The sequence below is a fragment of the Microcebus murinus genome, unplaced genomic scaffold (assembly GCF_040939455.1).
Source record: "Microcebus murinus isolate Inina unplaced genomic scaffold, M.murinus_Inina_mat1.0 scaf017_hap2_Mmur4.0, whole genome shotgun sequence".
Taxonomy (NCBI): Eukaryota; Metazoa; Chordata; class Mammalia; order Primates; family Cheirogaleidae; genus Microcebus; species Microcebus murinus.
In genome coordinates this window covers 303292-320438 of record NW_027438963.1, presented here as the reverse complement: position 1 = coordinate 320438, position 17147 = coordinate 303292, and the positions used below count along the sequence as shown (strand labels likewise).

The following is a 17147-nucleotide window of genomic DNA, read 5'->3' as shown; positions in this document are numbered from 1 at the left end:
GGAAGCCTTTCCCAAAGTGGAAGAAAGAAAGGAGCAAACAGAGACACCGGTAGCCCGCCCGGATCAGAGTCTGCCCCTGAGAGAAAGTACCCTGACCAGGTTCACCCGTGGGTGGGTGGCGAGCTAGCGGCATTCAGAAGAGCGAGGCCCGCAGTCTGTGCAGAAGACACCTGCACTCGGGTGTGTGTGGCGGCACAATTCACAAGCAGCTCCAGATGTTAAACCAAGGAGAAGCCAGGGAGTTCCCAACGCCCCAGGTGTCCTCAGCCCACGACTGGCTGCTGTGGGAATGCGAAGCCCGGCTCCTTGTCTCAGAGCGGGGCAACCAGGAGGTGTGATGTCCACCCTGGGGTTCCCAGGAGGATCAGACTGAAGCTGGGACTTGGCCTGAAAGTGTCCCCTCGCATGGCCACCCCCTTCCCCTTCCTGCTCCTCTACTCCTGGTGCCCCTCCATCCAGGGGCCAGACCTTAAAGAGTCACCCGCAAGAGAATCCTGGTCCCAAAGGAGCCTTCTGGGGGACCCCTGCTGAGAGAGGTTGTGGGCCTGGCCCGCTGGGGCTCTGCCCGACCCAGGGCTGAGAGATGCAACCTCCCAGCTCTGGGTCCCTGCAGGAAGTGTTGGCAAGCACAGGGCCAGTCCTCCAAAGGCCCAGGTGCTGGGGGGCCCAGGCCAAGCAGCCTGTGGAAGAAGCCACATGCTGTGCCACCCCGGGGAACACGACTGCAGGCCACGGCCCTTCCCACCTCCTCCTCCTCCTCCTCCTCCTCCTCCTCCTCCTCCTCCTCCTCCTCCTCCTCCTCCTCCCACCCCGCCCCCGCCCCCGCCCCCACATGGCACAGGGCCCAGAGACACCTCAGACACTTGCTACCCAAAGTGCAAAGGGCATCAGTTGCTCCTCCAAACCCCCCCCCCAGCCCAGCAGACCGCGTTGTCCAGCCAGCCCCCGGGCCTCCCTGGGGAGCCCAGCACAAAAGTGCAGACACCCACCGGACCCTCAATCTCAGTTTTCGGATGTTTTTGCCACTCTAAGGACCCGCAGGCCAGCTGGGCCTTCTGGCAGGACAGAGAGCCCCGGAATCCGACGTGGAGAGCTGGGTGTACGTCCCCATGAGGAGGCGGTCCCCACCTCCGCGGCTATCCCCTTGCGGGGAGCGGCAGCCGCGGGGCCTCAGAGAAGACACCAGGCTGGGCCCCCACGGCACAGCGGGAGCACGTCCCCCGCAGGCCACTTAGCGACGGCGGCCAGCCGGCGGACGGTTGGGTTGCGCGAGACGCTGCGGCCGCCCTGCTACCGGGTTCCTGGGAGGGCGTCCTGGAAGCAGCGTCCACACCAAGCCCTTGGAAGGCCCAGGCGACGGAGGAGCCCCGTCAGGCAGGGGCCGAGGACGGTGACGGCCCGGGCGGGGAGGAGCGTGTCAGGCAGGGGCAGAGGACGGTGACAGGTGACAGGCCGGGCGGGAAGGAGTCAGTCAGGCAGGGGCCGTGGAGGAGACGGGCTGGGTAAGGGTTAGGGTTAGTGTCAGGGCACAAGTCACAATCGCAAAGACCTGGAAGCCACCCGAGTGCCCATCGACCCACGAGTGGGTAAGTAAAATGTGGCCCGTGGACACCACGGAGTGCTATTCGGCTATGAGGAGCAGCGGTGAGGGGGCACCTCTCGTGGTTCTCCTGGCCAGAGCTGGAACCCGTTCCAGTAAGCCAAGTATCCCAAGAATGGACACACGAGCACCACGTGCTCGCGCTCACCAGCAAATGGGTACGAACCGATGGACACCTAAGTGGACACAGAGGAATCACCTTCTTCGGGTGGGTGTCGGGCGGGTGGGGGGAGGGGATGGGCATACACATCCATTAGGAATGGGGTGGGTACGCACCGACTGGGGGATGGGCGCACTTGAAGCTCTGACCCGAGGGGGGAGGCTGGGAGAGGGCAACGCACCCGACCTTAACATTGGTGCCCCCACAATATGCTGGAACAACATGAGAGGTAAATGAATAAGAACACGGGGGGGGGGAGGGGGGCACGGGCAACACATGTCACCTTAACACTTGGACTCCCATCATCTGCTTGAAAAGAGAGAGAAAAGAAAATGCAATAATAGAGATAAGAGACACTTTTTAAAAATAATGAATCCGGCCGGGCGCTGTGGCTCACGCCTGTAATCCTAGCTCTTGGGAGGCCGAGGCGGGCGGATTGCTCAAGGTCAGGAGTTCAAAACCAGCCTGAGCAAGAGCGAGACCCCGTCTCTACTATAAATAGAAAGAAATTAATTGGCCAACTGATATATATATAAAAAATTAGCGGGGCATGGTGGCGCATGCCTGCAGTCCCAGCTACCCGGGAGGCTGAGGCAGAAGGATCACTCGAGCCCAGGAGTTTGAAGTTGCTGTGAGCTAGGCTGACGCCACGGCACTCACTCTAGCCTGGGCAACAAACGGAGACTCTGTCTCAAAAAAAAAAAAAAAATGAATCCGAAGAGAAAAGTAAAAGGAGGCCTGTGGAGCAGGTCTGGGTGTGACTCCGGATCCCCGAACATCAGGTGCCACCACCAAAGATTCCTACGTGTAGCCCATAGAACCCCAAAAGCAACGGGAGGAGTTCTGGTCACATACTCCCTCAAAATGACATCCTGGCCTTCTTCTGGAACTCCCTCCCCTCTCAGACTCTCAAGGTTTCCTCCAGCGTGTCGGCTCCCACAGAGCAGACCTTTGGTCTGAGACCTGACTGTCCAGAAGCCAGGCATGCTGCCGCGTGGCGGCGGTGTCACGGCTCGGGACAAGAGGAGGCCCCACGGTGCGGGCTGGGGCGCCAGGCACCGCGGCGGGCGCCGAGGGTGGGGGTCCCCCCCACCCCGGGCCGCCCCCGCACTCCCAGAAACGCGACAGAACCAGAGGCAAAAAAAAAGAGAAGAAGCCTACGGCACCCGGTATTCCCGGGCGGTCTCCCATCCAAGTTCTAACCAGGCCCGAGCCTGCTTAGCTTCCGAGACCAGACGGGATCGGGCGCGTTCGGGGTGGTGTGGCCGTGGACGGCGGAGGGCGCCCCTGCCCCGCTCAAGAAGCCGAGCCTCTCCGCGCTTCCCCGCCGCCTCCTCCCGCCCCAGGCCCCGCGCCGGGTCGGGCCTGTTGAGTTCGCCGGCCGGGTCCCGCGGGCTCCGAGGGACGAGGGTGACAGGCGGGGCGGGCAGGGAGCGGCGGGCCGGGGTTGGGGGCTGTCTCTGTATACACACACACTCACACTCACACTCACTCACTCACTCACACTCACACTCACACAAGATGCGCCTCCACGGCTGGACCCGCCAAGGTGGAGACCTTCAAGCCCCCCTCCTCTCCTTGCCTGGCCTCCTTCACCTCCCCGCCCCCCACCCCCAGCGCGCCGGGGCCGCTGACTGCGCACGGGCGGGAGGGGCGGGGCGCTCGCCCTTTGACCCCAGCCAGGGGCGGCCCTCCCCCACAACCCCTTTCAGCTGCGCCCCCCACCCTGTGGCCTGGCGGCCGCCTATTCCCCCGGGCCAGGGCTGGGGCACAGCGCACGGGGGAGGGGAGCCAGTGTATGGGGCGTCTCTCTCTCTCGGGATGTGTCCCATGGGTGGGGTGGGGTGGCGTGGTTTGTGGGGCGCTGAAGAAATCAGTCCCCTCCATCTCCTCCCTCTGGAAAACACCCAAGCCCTTGGAGAACTGCCCGCACCTCTACCTACCGTGGGGGCCGGGACCCTCCTCTGTGTCCTCCTGTGGCCCAGTCCAAGGGGCCTGGGCCTGGCCGGGGCTGCATTGGACCCCAACCACCCTGGCGTGTGGACTCGCCAAAAATCGGCGATTAGATATTGGATTCCAGCGTCATTGAGGTCATTTCACTAATGAGTGCACCGCAAAGAGTTTCCTAATCCATCTGTGAGGGTGGCAACCGAAAGAGAATTTTAGAGCTGACAGAATAGGCGAGGAAAGGCATAGGAGATTTCCACACCCAGTAAGGAAGCCTTTCCCGAAGTGGAAGAAAGAAAGGAGCAAACAGAGACACCGGTAGCCCGCCCGGATCAGAGTCTGCCCCTGAGAGAAAGTACCCTGACCAGGTTCACCCGTGGGTGGGTCGCGAGCTAGCGGCATTCAGAAGAGCGAGGCCCGCAGTCTGTGCAGAAGACACCTGCACTCGGGTGTGTGTGGCGGCACAATTCACAAGCAGCTCCAGATGTTAAACCAAGGAGAAGCCAGGGAGTTCCCAACGCCCCAGGTGTCCTCAGCCCACGACTGGCTGCTGTGGGAATGCGAAGCCCGGCTCCTGGTCTCAGAGCGGGGCAACCAGGAGGTGTGATGTCCACCCCGGCGTTCCCAGGAGGATCAGACTGAAGCTGGGACTTGGCCTGAAAGTGTCCCCTCGCATGGCCACCCCCTTCCCCTTCCTGCTCCTCTACTCCTGGTGCCCCTCCATCCAGGGGCCAGACCTTAAAGAGTCACCCGCAAGAGAATCCTGGTCCCAAAGGAGCCTTCTGGGGGACCCCTGCTGAGAGAGGTTGTGGGCCTGGCCCGCTGGGGCTCTGCCCGACCCAGGGCTGAGAGATGCAACCTCCCAGCTCTGGGTCCCTGCAGGAAGTGTTGGCAAGCACAGGGCCAGTCCTCCAAAGGCCCAGGTGCAGGGAGCCCAGGCCAAGCAGCCTGTGGAAGAAGCCACATGCTGTGCCACCCCGGGGAACACGACTGCAGGCCACGGCCCTTCCCACCTCCTCCTCCTCCTCCTCCTCCTCCTCCTCCTCCTCCTCCTCCTCCTCCTCCTCCTCCTCCCACCCCGCCCCCGCCCCCGCCCCCACATGGCACAGGGCCCAGAGACACCTCAGACACTTGCTACCCAAAGTGCAAAGGGCATCAGTTGCTCCTCCAAACCCCCCCCCCAGCCCAGCAGACCGCGTTGTCCAGCCAGCCCCCGGGCCTCCCTGGGGAGCCCAGCACAAAAGTGCAGACACCCACCGGACCCTCAATCTCAGTTTTCGGATGTTTTTGCCACTCTAAGGACCCGCAGGCCAGCTGGGCCTTCTGGCAGGACAGAGAGCCCCGGAATCCGACGTGGAGAGCTGGGTGTACGTCCCCATGAGGAGGCGGTCCCCACCTCCGCGGCTATCCCCTTGCGGGGAGCGGCAGCCGCGGGGCCTCAGAGAAGACACCAGGCTGGGCCCCCACGGCACAGCGGGAGCACGTCCCCCGCAGGCCACTTAGCGACGGCGGCCAGCCGGCGGACGGTTGGGTTGCGCGAGACGCTGCGGCCGCCCTGCTACCGGGTTCCTGGGAGGGCGTCCTGGAACCAGCGTCCACACCAAGTCCTTGGAAGGCCCAGGCGACGGAGGAGCCCCGTCAGGCAGGGGCCGAGGACGGTGACGGCCCGGGCGGGGAGGAGCGTGTCAGGCAGGGGCAGAGGACGGTGACAGGTGACAGGCCGGGCGGGAAGGAGTCAGTCAGGCAGGGGCCGTGGAGGAGACGGGCTGGGTAAGGGTTAGGGTTAGTGTCAGGGCACAAGTCACAATCGCAAAGACCTGGAAGCCACCCGAGTGCCCATCGACCCACGAGTGGGTAAGTAAAATGTGGCCCGTGGACACCACGGAGTGCTATTCGGCTATGAGGAGCAGCGGTGAGGGGGCACCTCTCGTGGTTCTCCTGGCCAGAGCTGGAACCCGTTCCAGTAAGCCAAGTATCCCAAGAATGGACACACGAGCACCACGTGCTCGCGCTCACCAGCAAATGGGTACGAACCGATGGACACCTAAGTGGACACAGAGGAATCACCTTCTTCGGGTGGGTGTCGGGCGGGTGGGGGGAGGGGATGGGCATACACATCCATTAGGAATGGGGTGGGTACGCACCGACTGGGGGATGGGCGCACTTGAAGCTCTGACCCGAGGGGGGAGGCTGGGAGAGGGCAACGCACCCGACCTTAACATTGGTGCCCCCACAATATGCTGGAACAACATGAGAGGTAAATGAATAAGAACACGGGGGGGGGGAGGGGGGCACGGGCAACACATGTCACCTTAACACTTGGACTCCCATCATCTGCTTGAAAAGAGAGAGAAAAGAAAATGCAATAATAGAGATAAGAGACACTTTTTAAAAATAATGAATCCGGCCGGGCGCTGTGGCTCACGCCTGTAATCCTAGCTCTTGGGAGGCCGAGGCGGGCGGATTGCTCAAGGTCAGGAGTTCAAAACCAGCCTGAGCAAGAGCGAGACCCCGTCTCTACTATAAATAGAAAGAAATTAATTGGCCAACTGATATATATATAAAAAATTAGCGGGGCATGGTGGCGCATGCCTGCAGTCCCAGCTACCCGGGAGGCTGAGGCAGAAGGATCACTCGAGCCCAGGAGTTTGAAGTTGCTGTGAGCTAGGCTGACGCCACGGCACTCACTCTAGCCTGGGCAACAAACGGAGACTCTGTCTCAAAAAAAAAAAAAAAATGAATCCGAAGAGAAAAGTAAAAGGAGGCCTGTGGAGCAGGTCTGGGTGTGACTCCGGATCCCCGAACATCAGGTGCCACCACCAAAGATTCCTACGTGTAGCCCATAGAACCCCAAAAGCAACGGGAGGAGTTCTGGTCACATACTCCCTCAAAATGACATCCTGGCCTTCTTCTGGAACTCCCTCCCCTCTCAGACTCTCAAGGTTTCCTCCAGCGTGTCGGCTCCCACAGAGCAGACCTTTGGTCTGAGACCTGACTGTCCAGAAGCCAGGCATGCTGCCGCGTGGCGGCGGTGTCACGGCTCGGGACAAGAGGAGGCCCCACGGTGCGGGCTGGGGCGCCAGGCACCGCGGCGGGCGCCGAGGGTGGGGGTCCCCCCCACCCCGGGCCGCCCCCGCACTCCCAGAAACGCGACAGAACCAGAGGCAAAAAAAAAGAGAAGAAGCCTACGGCACCCGGTATTCCCGGGCGGTCTCCCATCCAAGTTCTAACCAGGCCCGAGCCTGCTTAGCTTCCGAGACCAGACGGGATCGGGCGCGTTCGGGGTGGTGTGGCCGTGGACGGCGGAGGGCGCCCCTGCCCCGCTCAAGAAGCCGAGCCTCTCCGCGCTTCCCCGCCGCCTCCTCCCGCCCCAGGCCCCGCGCCGGGTCGGGCCTGTTGAGTTCGCCGGCCGGGTCCCGCGGGCTCCGAGGGACGAGGGTGACAGGCGGGGCGGGCAGGGAGCGGCGGGCCGGGGTTGGGGGCTGTCTCTGTATACACACACACTCACACTCACACTCACTCACTCACTCACACTCACACTCACACAAGATGCGCCTCCACGGCTGGACCCGCCAAGGTGGAGACCTTCAAGCCCCCCTCCTCTCCTTGCCTGGCCTCCTTCACCTCCCCGCCCCCCACCCCCAGCGCGCCGGGGCCGCTGACTGCGCACGGGCGGGAGGGGCGGGGCGCTCGCCCTTTGACCCCAGCCAGGGGCGGCCCTCCCCCACAACCCCTTTCAGCTGCGCCCCCCACCCTGTGGCCTGGCGGCCGCCTATTCCCCCGGGCCAGGGCTGGGGCACAGCGCACGGGGGAGGGGAGCCAGTGTATGGGGCGTCTCTCTCTCTCGGGATGTGTCCCATGGGTGGGGTGGGGTGGCGTGGTTTGTGGGGCGCTGAAGAAATCAGTCCCCTCCATCTCCTCCCTCTGGAAAACACCCAAGCCCTTGGAGAACTGCCCGCACCTCTACCTACCGTGGGGGCCGGGACCCTCCTCTGTGTCCTCCTGTGGCCCAGTCCAAGGGGCCTGGGCCTGGCCGGGGCTGCATTGGACCCCAACCACCCTGGCGTGTGGACTCGCCAAAAATCGGCGATTAGATATTGGATTCCAGCGTCATTGAGGTCATTTCACTAATGAGTGCACCGCAAAGAGTTTCCTAATCCATCTGTGAGGGTGGCAACCGAAAGAGAATTTTAGAGCTGACAGAATAGGCGAGGAAAGGCATAGGAGATTTCCACACCCAGTAAGGAAGCCTTTCCCGAAGTGGAAGAAAGAAAGGAGCAAACAGAGACACCGGTAGCCCGCCCGGATCAGAGTCTGCCCCTGAGAGAAAGTACCCTGACCAGGTTCACCCGTGGGTGGGTCGCGAGCTAGCGGCATTCAGAAGAGCGAGGCCCGCAGTCTGTGCAGAAGACACCTGCACTCGGGTGTGTGTGGCGGCACAATTCACAAGCAGCTCCAGATGTTAAACCAAGGAGAAGCCAGGGAGTTCCCAACGCCCCAGGTGTCCTCAGCCCACGACTGGCTGCTGTGGGAATGCGAAGCCCGGCTCCTGGTCTCAGAGCGGGGCAACCAGGAGGTGTGATGTCCACCCCGGCGTTCCCAGGAGGATCAGACTGAAGCTGGGACTTGGCCTGAAAGTGTCCCCTCGCATGGCCACCCCCTTCCCCTTCCTGCTCCTCTACTCCTGGTGCCCCTCCATCCAGGGGCCAGACCTTAAAGAGTCACCCGCAAGAGAATCCTGGTCCCAAAGGAGCCTTCTGGGGGACCCCTGCTGAGAGAGGTTGTGGGCCTGGCCCGCTGGGGCTCTGCCCGACCCAGGGCTGAGAGATGCAACCTCCCAGCTCTGGGTCCCTGCAGGAAGTGTTGGCAAGCACAGGGCCAGTCCTCCAAAGGCCCAGGTGCAGGGAGCCCAGGCCAAGCAGCCTGTGGAAGAAGCCACATGCTGTGCCACCCCGGGGAACACGACTGCAGGCCACGGCCCTTCCCACCTCCTCCTCCTCCTCCTCCTCCTCCTCCTCCTCCTCCTCCTCCTCCTCCTCCTCCCACCCCGCCCCCGCCCCCGCCCCCACATGGCACAGGGCCCAGAGACACCTCAGACACTTGCTACCCAAAGTGCAAAGGGCATCAGTTGCTCCTCCAAACCCCCCCCCCAGCCCAGCAGACCGCGTTGTCCAGCCAGCCCCCGGGCCTCCCTGGGGAGCCCAGCACAAAAGTGCAGACACCCACCGGACCCTCAATCTCAGTTTTCGGATGTTTTTGCCACTCTAAGGACCCGCAGGCCAGCTGGGCCTTCTGGCAGGACAGAGAGCCCCGGAATCCGACGTGGAGAGCTGGGTGTACGTCCCCATGAGGAGGCGGTCCCCACCTCCGCGGCTATCCCCTTGCGGGGAGCGGCAGCCGCGGGGCCTCAGAGAAGACACCAGGCTGGGCCCCCACGGCACAGCGGGAGCACGTCCCCCGCAGGCCACTTAGCGACGGCGGCCAGCCGGCGGACGGTTGGGTTGCGCGAGACGCTGCGGCCGCCCTGCTACCGGGTTCCTGGGAGGGCGTCCTGGAAGCAGCGTCCACACCAAGCCCTTGGAAGGCCCAGGCGACGGAGGAGCCCCGTCAGGCAGGGGCCGAGGACGGTGACGGCCCGGGCGGGGAGGAGCGTGTCAGGCAGGGGCAGAGGACGGTGACAGGTGACAGGCCGGGCGGGAAGGAGTCAGTCAGGCAGGGGCCGTGGAGGAGACGGGCTGGGTAAGGGTTAGGGTTAGTGTCAGGGCACAAGTCACAATCGCAAAGACCTGGAAGCCACCCGAGTGCCCATCGACCCACGAGTGGGTAAGTAAAATGTGGCCCGTGGACACCACGGAGTGCTATTCGGCTATGAGGAGCAGCGGTGAGGGGGCACCTCTCGTGGTTCTCCTGGCCAGAGCTGGAACCCGTTCCAGTAAGCCAAGTATCCCAAGAATGGACACACGAGCACCACGTGCTCGCGCTCACCAGCAAATGGGTACGAACCGATGGACACCTAAGTGGACACAGAGGAATCACCTTCTTCGGGTGGGTGTCGGGCGGGTGGGGGGAGGGGATGGGCATACACATCCATTAGGAATGGGGTGGGTACGCACCGACTGGGGGATGGGCGCACTTGAAGCTCTGACCCGAGGGGGGAGGCTGGGAGAGGGCAACGCACCCGACCTTAACATTGGTGCCCCCACAATATGCTGGAACAACATGAGAGGTAAATGAATAAGAACACGGGGGGGGGAGGGGGGCACGGGCAACACATGTCACCTTAACACTTGGACTCCCATCATCTGCTTGAAAAGAGAGAGAAAAGAAAATGCAATAATAGAGATAAGAGACACTTTTTAAAAATAATGAATCCGGCCGGGCGCTGTGGCTCACGCCTGTAATCCTAGCTCTTGGGAGGCCGAGGCGGGCGGATTGCTCAAGGTCAGGAGTTCAAAACCAGCCTGAGCAAGAGCGAGACCCCGTCTCTACTATAAATAGAAAGAAATTAATTGGCCAACTGATATATATATAAAAAATTAGCGGGGCATGGTGGCGCATGCCTGCAGTCCCAGCTACCCGGGAGGCTGAGGCAGAAGGATCACTCGAGCCCAGGAGTTTGAAGTTGCTGTGAGCTAGGCTGACGCCACGGCACTCACTCTAGCCTGGGCAACAAACGGAGACTCTGTCTCAAAAAAAAAAAAAAAAATGAATCCGAAGAGAAAAGTAAAAGGAGGCCTGTGGAGCAGGTCTGGGTGTGACTCCGGATCCCCGAACATCAGGTGCCACCACCAAAGATTCCTACGTGTAGCCCATAGAACCCCAAAAGCAACGGGAGGAGTTCTGGTCACATACTCCCTCAAAATGACATCCTGGCCTTCTTCTGGAACTCCCTCCCCTCTCAGACTCTCAAGGTTTCCTCCAGCGTGTCGGCTCCCACAGAGCAGACCTTTGGTCTGAGACCTGACTGTCCAGAAGCCAGGCATGCTGCCGCGTGGCGGCGGTGTCACGGCTCGGGACAAGAGGAGGCCCCACGGTGCGGGCTGGGGCGCCAGGCACCGCGGCGGGCGCCGAGGGTGGGGGTCCCCCCCACCCCGGGCCGCCCCCGCACTCCCAGAAACGCGACAGAACCAGAGGCAAAAAAAAAGAGAAGAAGCCTACGGCACCCGGTATTCCCGGGCGGTCTCCCATCCAAGTTCTAACCAGGCCCGAGCCTGCTTAGCTTCCGAGACCAGACGGGATCGGGCGCGTTCGGGGTGGTGTGGCCGTGGACGGCGGAGGGCGCCCCTGCCCCGCTCAAGAAGCCGAGCCTCTCCGCGCTTCCCCGCCGCCTCCTCCCGCCCCAGGCCCCGCGCCGGGTCGGGCCTGTTGAGTTCGCCGGCCGGGTCCCGCGGGCTCCGAGGGACGAGGGTGACAGGCGGGGCGGGCAGGGAGCGGCGGGCCGGGGTTGGGGGCTGTCTCTGTATACACACACACTCACACTCACACTCACTCACTCACTCACACTCACACTCACACAAGATGCGCCTCCACGGCTGGACCCGCCAAGGTGGAGACCTTCAAGCCCCCCTCCTCTCCTTGCCTGGCCTCCTTCACCTCCCCGCCCCCCACCCCCAGCGCGCCGGGGCCGCTGACTGCGCACGGGCGGGAGGGGCGGGGCGCTCGCCCTTTGACCCCAGCCAGGGGCGGCCCTCCCCCACAACCCCTTTCAGCTGCGCCCCCCACCCTGTGGCCTGGCGGCCGCCTATTCCCCCGGGCCAGGGCTGGGGCACAGCGCACGGGGGAGGGGAGCCAGTGTATGGGGCGTCTCTCTCTCTCGGGATGTGTCCCATGGGTGGGGTGGGGTGGCGTGGTTTGTGGGGCGCTGAAGAAATCAGTCCCCTCCATCTCCTCCCTCTGGAAAACACCCAAGCCCTTGGAGAACTGCCCGCACCTCTACCTACCGTGGGGGCCGGGACCCTCCTCTGTGTCCTCCTGTGGCCCAGTCCAAGGGGCCTGGGCCTGGCCGGGGCTGCATTGGACCCCAACCACCCTGGCGTGTGGACTCGCCAAAAATCGGCGATTAGATATTGGATTCCAGCGTCATTGAGGTCATTTCACTAATGAGTGCACCGCAAAGAGTTTCCTAATCCATCTGTGAGGGTGGCAACCGAAAGAGAATTTTAGAGCTGACAGAATAGGCGAGGAAAGGCATAGGAGATTTCCACACCCAGTAAGGAAGCCTTTCCCGAAGTGGAAGAAAGAAAGGAGCAAACAGAGACACCGGTAGCCCGCCCGGATCAGAGTCTGCCCCTGAGAGAAAGTACCCTGACCAGGTTCACCCGTGGGTGGGTCGCGAGCTAGCGGCATTCAGAAGAGCGAGGCCCGCAGTCTGTGCAGAAGACACCTGCACTCGGGTGTGTGTGGCGGCACAATTCACAAGCAGCTCCAGATGTTAAACCAAGGAGAAGCCAGGGAGTTCCCAACGCCCCAGGTGTCCTCAGCCCACGACTGGCTGCTGTGGGAATGCGAAGCCCGGCTCCTGGTCTCAGAGCGGGGCAACCAGGAGGTGTGATGTCCACCCCGGCGTTCCCAGGAGGATCAGACTGAAGCTGGGACTTGGCCTGAAAGTGTCCCCTCGCATGGCCACCCCCTTCCCCTTCCTGCTCCTCTACTCCTGGTGCCCCTCCATCCAGGGGCCAGACCTTAAAGAGTCACCCGCAAGAGAATCCTGGTCCCAAAGGAGCCTTCTGGGGGACCCCTGCTGAGAGAGGTTGTGGGCCTGGCCCGCTGGGGCTCTGCCCGACCCAGGGCTGAGAGATGCAACCTCCCAGCTCTGGGTCCCTGCAGGAAGTGTTGGCAAGCACAGGGCCAGTCCTCCAAAGGCCCAGGTGCAGGGAGCCCAGGCCAAGCAGCCTGTGGAAGAAGCCACATGCTGTGCCACCCCGGGGAACACGACTGCAGGCCACGGCCCTTCCCACCTCCTCCTCCTCCTCCTCCTCCTCCTCCTCCTCCTCCTCCTCCTCCTCCTCCTCCTCCCACCCCGCCCCCGCCCCCGCCCCCACATGGCACAGGGCCCAGAGACACCTCAGACACTTGCTACCCAAAGTGCAAAGGGCATCAGTTGCTCCTCCAAACCCCCCCCCCAGCCCAGCAGACCGCGTTGTCCAGCCAGCCCCCGGGCCTCCCTGGGGAGCCCAGCACAAAAGTGCAGACACCCACCGGACCCTCAATCTCAGTTTTCGGATGTTTTTGCCACTCTAAGGACCCGCAGGCCAGCTGGGCCTTCTGGCAGGACAGAGAGCCCCGGAATCCGACGTGGAGAGCTGGGTGTACGTCCCCATGAGGAGGCGGTCCCCACCTCCGCGGCTATCCCCTTGCGGGGAGCGGCAGCCGCGGGGCCTCAGAGAAGACACCAGGCTGGGCCCCCACGGCACAGCGGGAGCACGTCCCCCGCAGGCCACTTAGCGACGGCGGCCAGCCGGCGGACGGTTGGGTTGCGCGAGACGCTGCGGCCGCCCTGCTACCGGGTTCCTGGGAGGGCGTCCTGGAAGCAGCGTCCACACCAAGCCCTTGGAAGGCCCAGGCGACGGAGGAGCCCCGTCAGGCAGGGGCCGAGGACGGTGACGGCCCGGGCGGGGAGGAGCGTGTCAGGCAGGGGCAGAGGACGGTGACAGGTGACAGGCCGGGCGGGAAGGAGTCAGTCAGGCAGGGGCCGTGGAGGAGACGGGCTGGGTAAGGGTTAGGGTTCGTGTCAGGGCACAAGTCACAATCGCAAAGACCTGGAAGCCACCCGAGTGCCCATCGACCCACGAGTGGGTAAGTAAAATGTGGCCCGTGGACACCACGGAGTGCTATTCGGCTATGAGGAGCAGCGGTGAGGGGGCACCTCTCGTGGTTCTCCTGGCCAGAGCTGGAACCCGTTCCAGTAAGCCAAGTATCCCAAGAATGGACACACGAGCACCACGTGCTCGCGCTCACCAGCAAATGGGTACGAACCGATGGACACCTAAGTGGACACAGAGGAATCACCTTCTTCGGGTGGGTGTCGGGCGGGTGGGGGGAGGGGATGGGCATACACATCCATTAGGAATGGGGTGGGTACGCACCGACTGGGGGATGGGCGCACTTGAAGCTCTGACCCGAGGGGGGAGGCTGGGAGAGGGCAACGCACCCGACCTTAACATTGGTGCCCCCACAATATGCTGGAACAACATGAGAGGTAAATGAATAAGAACACGGGGGGGGGGAGGGGGGCACGGGCAACACATGTCACCTTAACACTTGGACTCCCATCATCTGCTTGAAAAGAGAGAGAAAAGAAAATGCAATAATAGAGATAAGAGACACTTTTTAAAAATAATGAATCCGGCCGGGCGCTGTGGCTCACGCCTGTAATCCTAGCTCTTGGGAGGCCGAGGCGGGCGGATTGCTCAAGGTCAGGAGTTCAAAACCAGCCTGAGCAAGAGCGAGACCCCGTCTCTACTATAAATAGAAAGAAATTAATTGGCCAACTGATATATATATAAAAAATTAGCGGGGCATGGTGGCGCATGCCTGCAGTCCCAGCTACCCGGGAGGCTGAGGCAGAAGGATCACTCGAGCCCAGGAGTTTGAAGTTGCTGTGAGCTAGGCTGACGCCACGGCACTCACTCTAGCCTGGGCAACAAACCGAGACTCTGTCTCAAAAAAAAAAAAAAAATGAATCCGAAGAGAAAAGTAAAAGGAGGCCTGTGGAGCAGGTCTGGGTGTGACTCCGGATCCCCGAACATCAGGTGCCACCACCAAAGATTCCTACGTGTAGCCCATAGAACCCCAAAAGCAACGGGAGGAGTTCTGGTCACATACTCCCTCAAAATGACATCCTGGCCTTCTTCTGGAACTCCCTCCCCTCTCAGACTCTCAAGGTTTCCTCCAGCGTGTCGGCTCCCACAGAGCAGACCTTTGGTCTGAGACCTGACTGTCCAGAAGCCAGGCATGCTGCCGCGTGGCGGCGGTGTCACGGCTCGGGACAAGAGGAGGCCCCACGGTGCGGGCTGGGGCGCCAGGCACCGCGGCGGGCGCCGAGGGTGGGGGTCCCCCCACCCCGGGCCGCCCCCGCACTCCCAGAAACGCGACAGAACCAGAGGCAAAAAAAAAAAGAAGAAGCCTACGGCACCCGGTATTCCCGGGCGGTCTCCCATCCAAGTTCTAACCAGGCCCGACCCTGCTTAGCTTCCGAGACCAGACGGGATCGGGCGCGTTCGGGGTGGTGTGGCCGTGGACGGCGGAGGGCGCCCCTGCCCCGCTCAAGAAGCCGAGCCTCTCCGCGCTTCCCCGCCGCCTCCTCCCGCCCCAGGCCCCGCGCCGGGTCGGGCCTGTTGAGTTCGCCGGCCGGGTCCCGCGGGCTCCGAGGGACGAGGGTGACAGGCGGGGCGGGCAGGGAGCGGCGGGCCGGGGTTGGGGGCTGTCTCTGTATACACACACACTCACACTCACACTCACTCACTCACTCACACTCACACTCACACAAGATGCGCCTCCACGGCTGGACCCGCCAAGGTGGAGACCTTCAAGCCCCCCTCCTCTCCTTGCCTGGCCTCCTTCACCTCCCCGCCCCCCACCCCCAGCGCGCCGGGGCCGCTGACTGCGCACGGGCGGGAGGGGCGGGGCGCTCGCCCTTTGACCCCAGCCAGGGGCGGCCCTCCCCCACAACCCCTTTCAGCTGCGCCCCCCACCCTGTGGCCTGGCGGCCGCCTATTCCCCCGGGCCAGGGCTGGGGCACAGCGCACGGGGGAGGGGAGCCAGTGTATGGGGCGTCTCTCTCTCTCGGGATGTGTCCCATGGGTGGGGTGGGGTGGCGTGGTTTGTGGGGCGCTGAAGAAATCAGTCCCCTCCATCTCCTCCCTCTGGAAAACACCCAAGCCCTTGGAGAACTGCCCGCACCTCTACCTACCGTGGGGGCCGGGACCCTCCTCTGTGTCCTCCTGTGGCCCAGTCCAAGGGGCCTGGGCCTGGCCGGGGCTGCATTGGACCCCAACCACCCTGGCGTGTGGACTCGCCAAAAATCGGCGATTAGATATTGGATTCCAGCGTCATTGAGGTCATTTCACTAATGAGTGCACCGCAAAGAGTTTCCTAATCCATCTGTGAGGGTGGCAACCGAAAGAGAATTTTAGAGCTGACAGAATAGGCGAGGAAAGGCATAGGAGATTTCCACACCCAGTAAGGAAGCCTTTCCCGAAGTGGAAGAAAGAAAGGAGCAAACAGAGACACCGGTAGCCCGCCCGGATCAGAGTCTGCCCCTGAGAGAAAGTACCCTGACCAGGTTCACCCGTGGGTGGGTCGCGAGCTAGCGGCATTCAGAAGAGCGAGGCCCGCAGTCTGTGCAGAAGACACCTGCACTCGGGTGTGTGTGGCGGCACAATTCACAAGCAGCTCCAGATGTTAAACCAAGGAGAAGCCAGGGAGTTCCCAACGCCCCAGGTGTCCTCAGCCCACGACTGGCTGCTGTGGGAATGCGAAGCCCGGCTCCTGGTCTCAGAGCGGGGCAACCAGGAGGTGTGATGTCCACCCCGGCGTTCCCAGGAGGATCAGACTGAAGCTGGGACTTGGCCTGAAAGTGTCCCCTCGCATGGCCACCCCCTTCCCCTTCCTGCTCCTCTACTCCTGGTGCCCCTCCATCCAGGGGCCAGACCTTAAAGAGTCACCCGCAAGAGAATCCTGGTCCCAAAGGAGCCTTCTGGGGGACCCCTGCTGAGAGAGGTTGTGGGCCTGGCCCGCTGGGGCTCTGCCCGACCCAGGGCTGAGAGATGCAACCTCCCAGCTCTGGGTCCCTGCAGGAAGTGTTGGCAAGCACAGGGCCAGTCCTCCAAAGGCCCAGGTGCAGGGAGCCCAGGCCAAGCAGCCTGTGGAAGAAGCCACATGCTGTGCCACCCCGGGGAACACGACTGCAGGCCACGGCCCTTCCCACCTCCTCCTCCTCCTCCTCCTCCTCCTCCTCCTCCTCCTCCTCCTCCTCCTCCTCCTCCCACCCCGCCCCCGCCCCCGCCCCCACATGGCACAGGGCCCAGAGACACCTCAGACACTTGCTACCCAAAGTGCAAAGGGCATCAGTTGCTCCTCCAAACCCCCCCCCCAGCCCAGCAGACCGCGTTGTCCAGCCAGCCCCCGGGCCTCCCTGGGGAGCCCAGCACAAAAGTGCAGACACCCACCGGACCCTCAATCTCAGTTTTCGGATGTTTTTGCCACTCTAAGGACCCGCAGGCCAGCTGGGCCTTCTGGCAGGACAGAGAGCCCCGGAATCCGACGTGGAGAGCTGGGTGTACGTCCCCATGAGGAGGCGGTCCCCACCTCCGCGGCTATCCCCTTGCGGGGAGCGGCAGCCGCGGGGCCTCAGAGAAGACACCAGGCTGGGCCCCCACGGCACAGCGGGAGCACGTCCCCCGCAGGCCACTTAGCGACGGCGGCCAGCCGGCGGACGGT

At 63.0% G+C, this 17147-nt stretch overlaps 4 pseudogenes; all 4 read right to left on the bottom strand.

The window, feature by feature from the left end:
• Positions 1 to 2914: 2914 nt before the first annotated feature.
• LOC142867485 (uncharacterized) lies at positions 2915 to 3033 on the bottom strand (annotated as a pseudogene).
• A 3856-nt stretch (positions 3034 to 6889) lies between these two features.
• Positions 6890 to 7008, bottom strand: LOC142867484 (uncharacterized; annotated as a pseudogene).
• A 3850-nt stretch (positions 7009 to 10858) lies between these two features.
• Positions 10859 to 10977, bottom strand: LOC142867483 (uncharacterized; annotated as a pseudogene).
• A 3852-nt stretch (positions 10978 to 14829) lies between these two features.
• LOC142867546 (uncharacterized) lies at positions 14830 to 14948 on the bottom strand (annotated as a pseudogene).
• Between the last annotated feature and the right edge of the window lie 2199 nt (positions 14949 to 17147).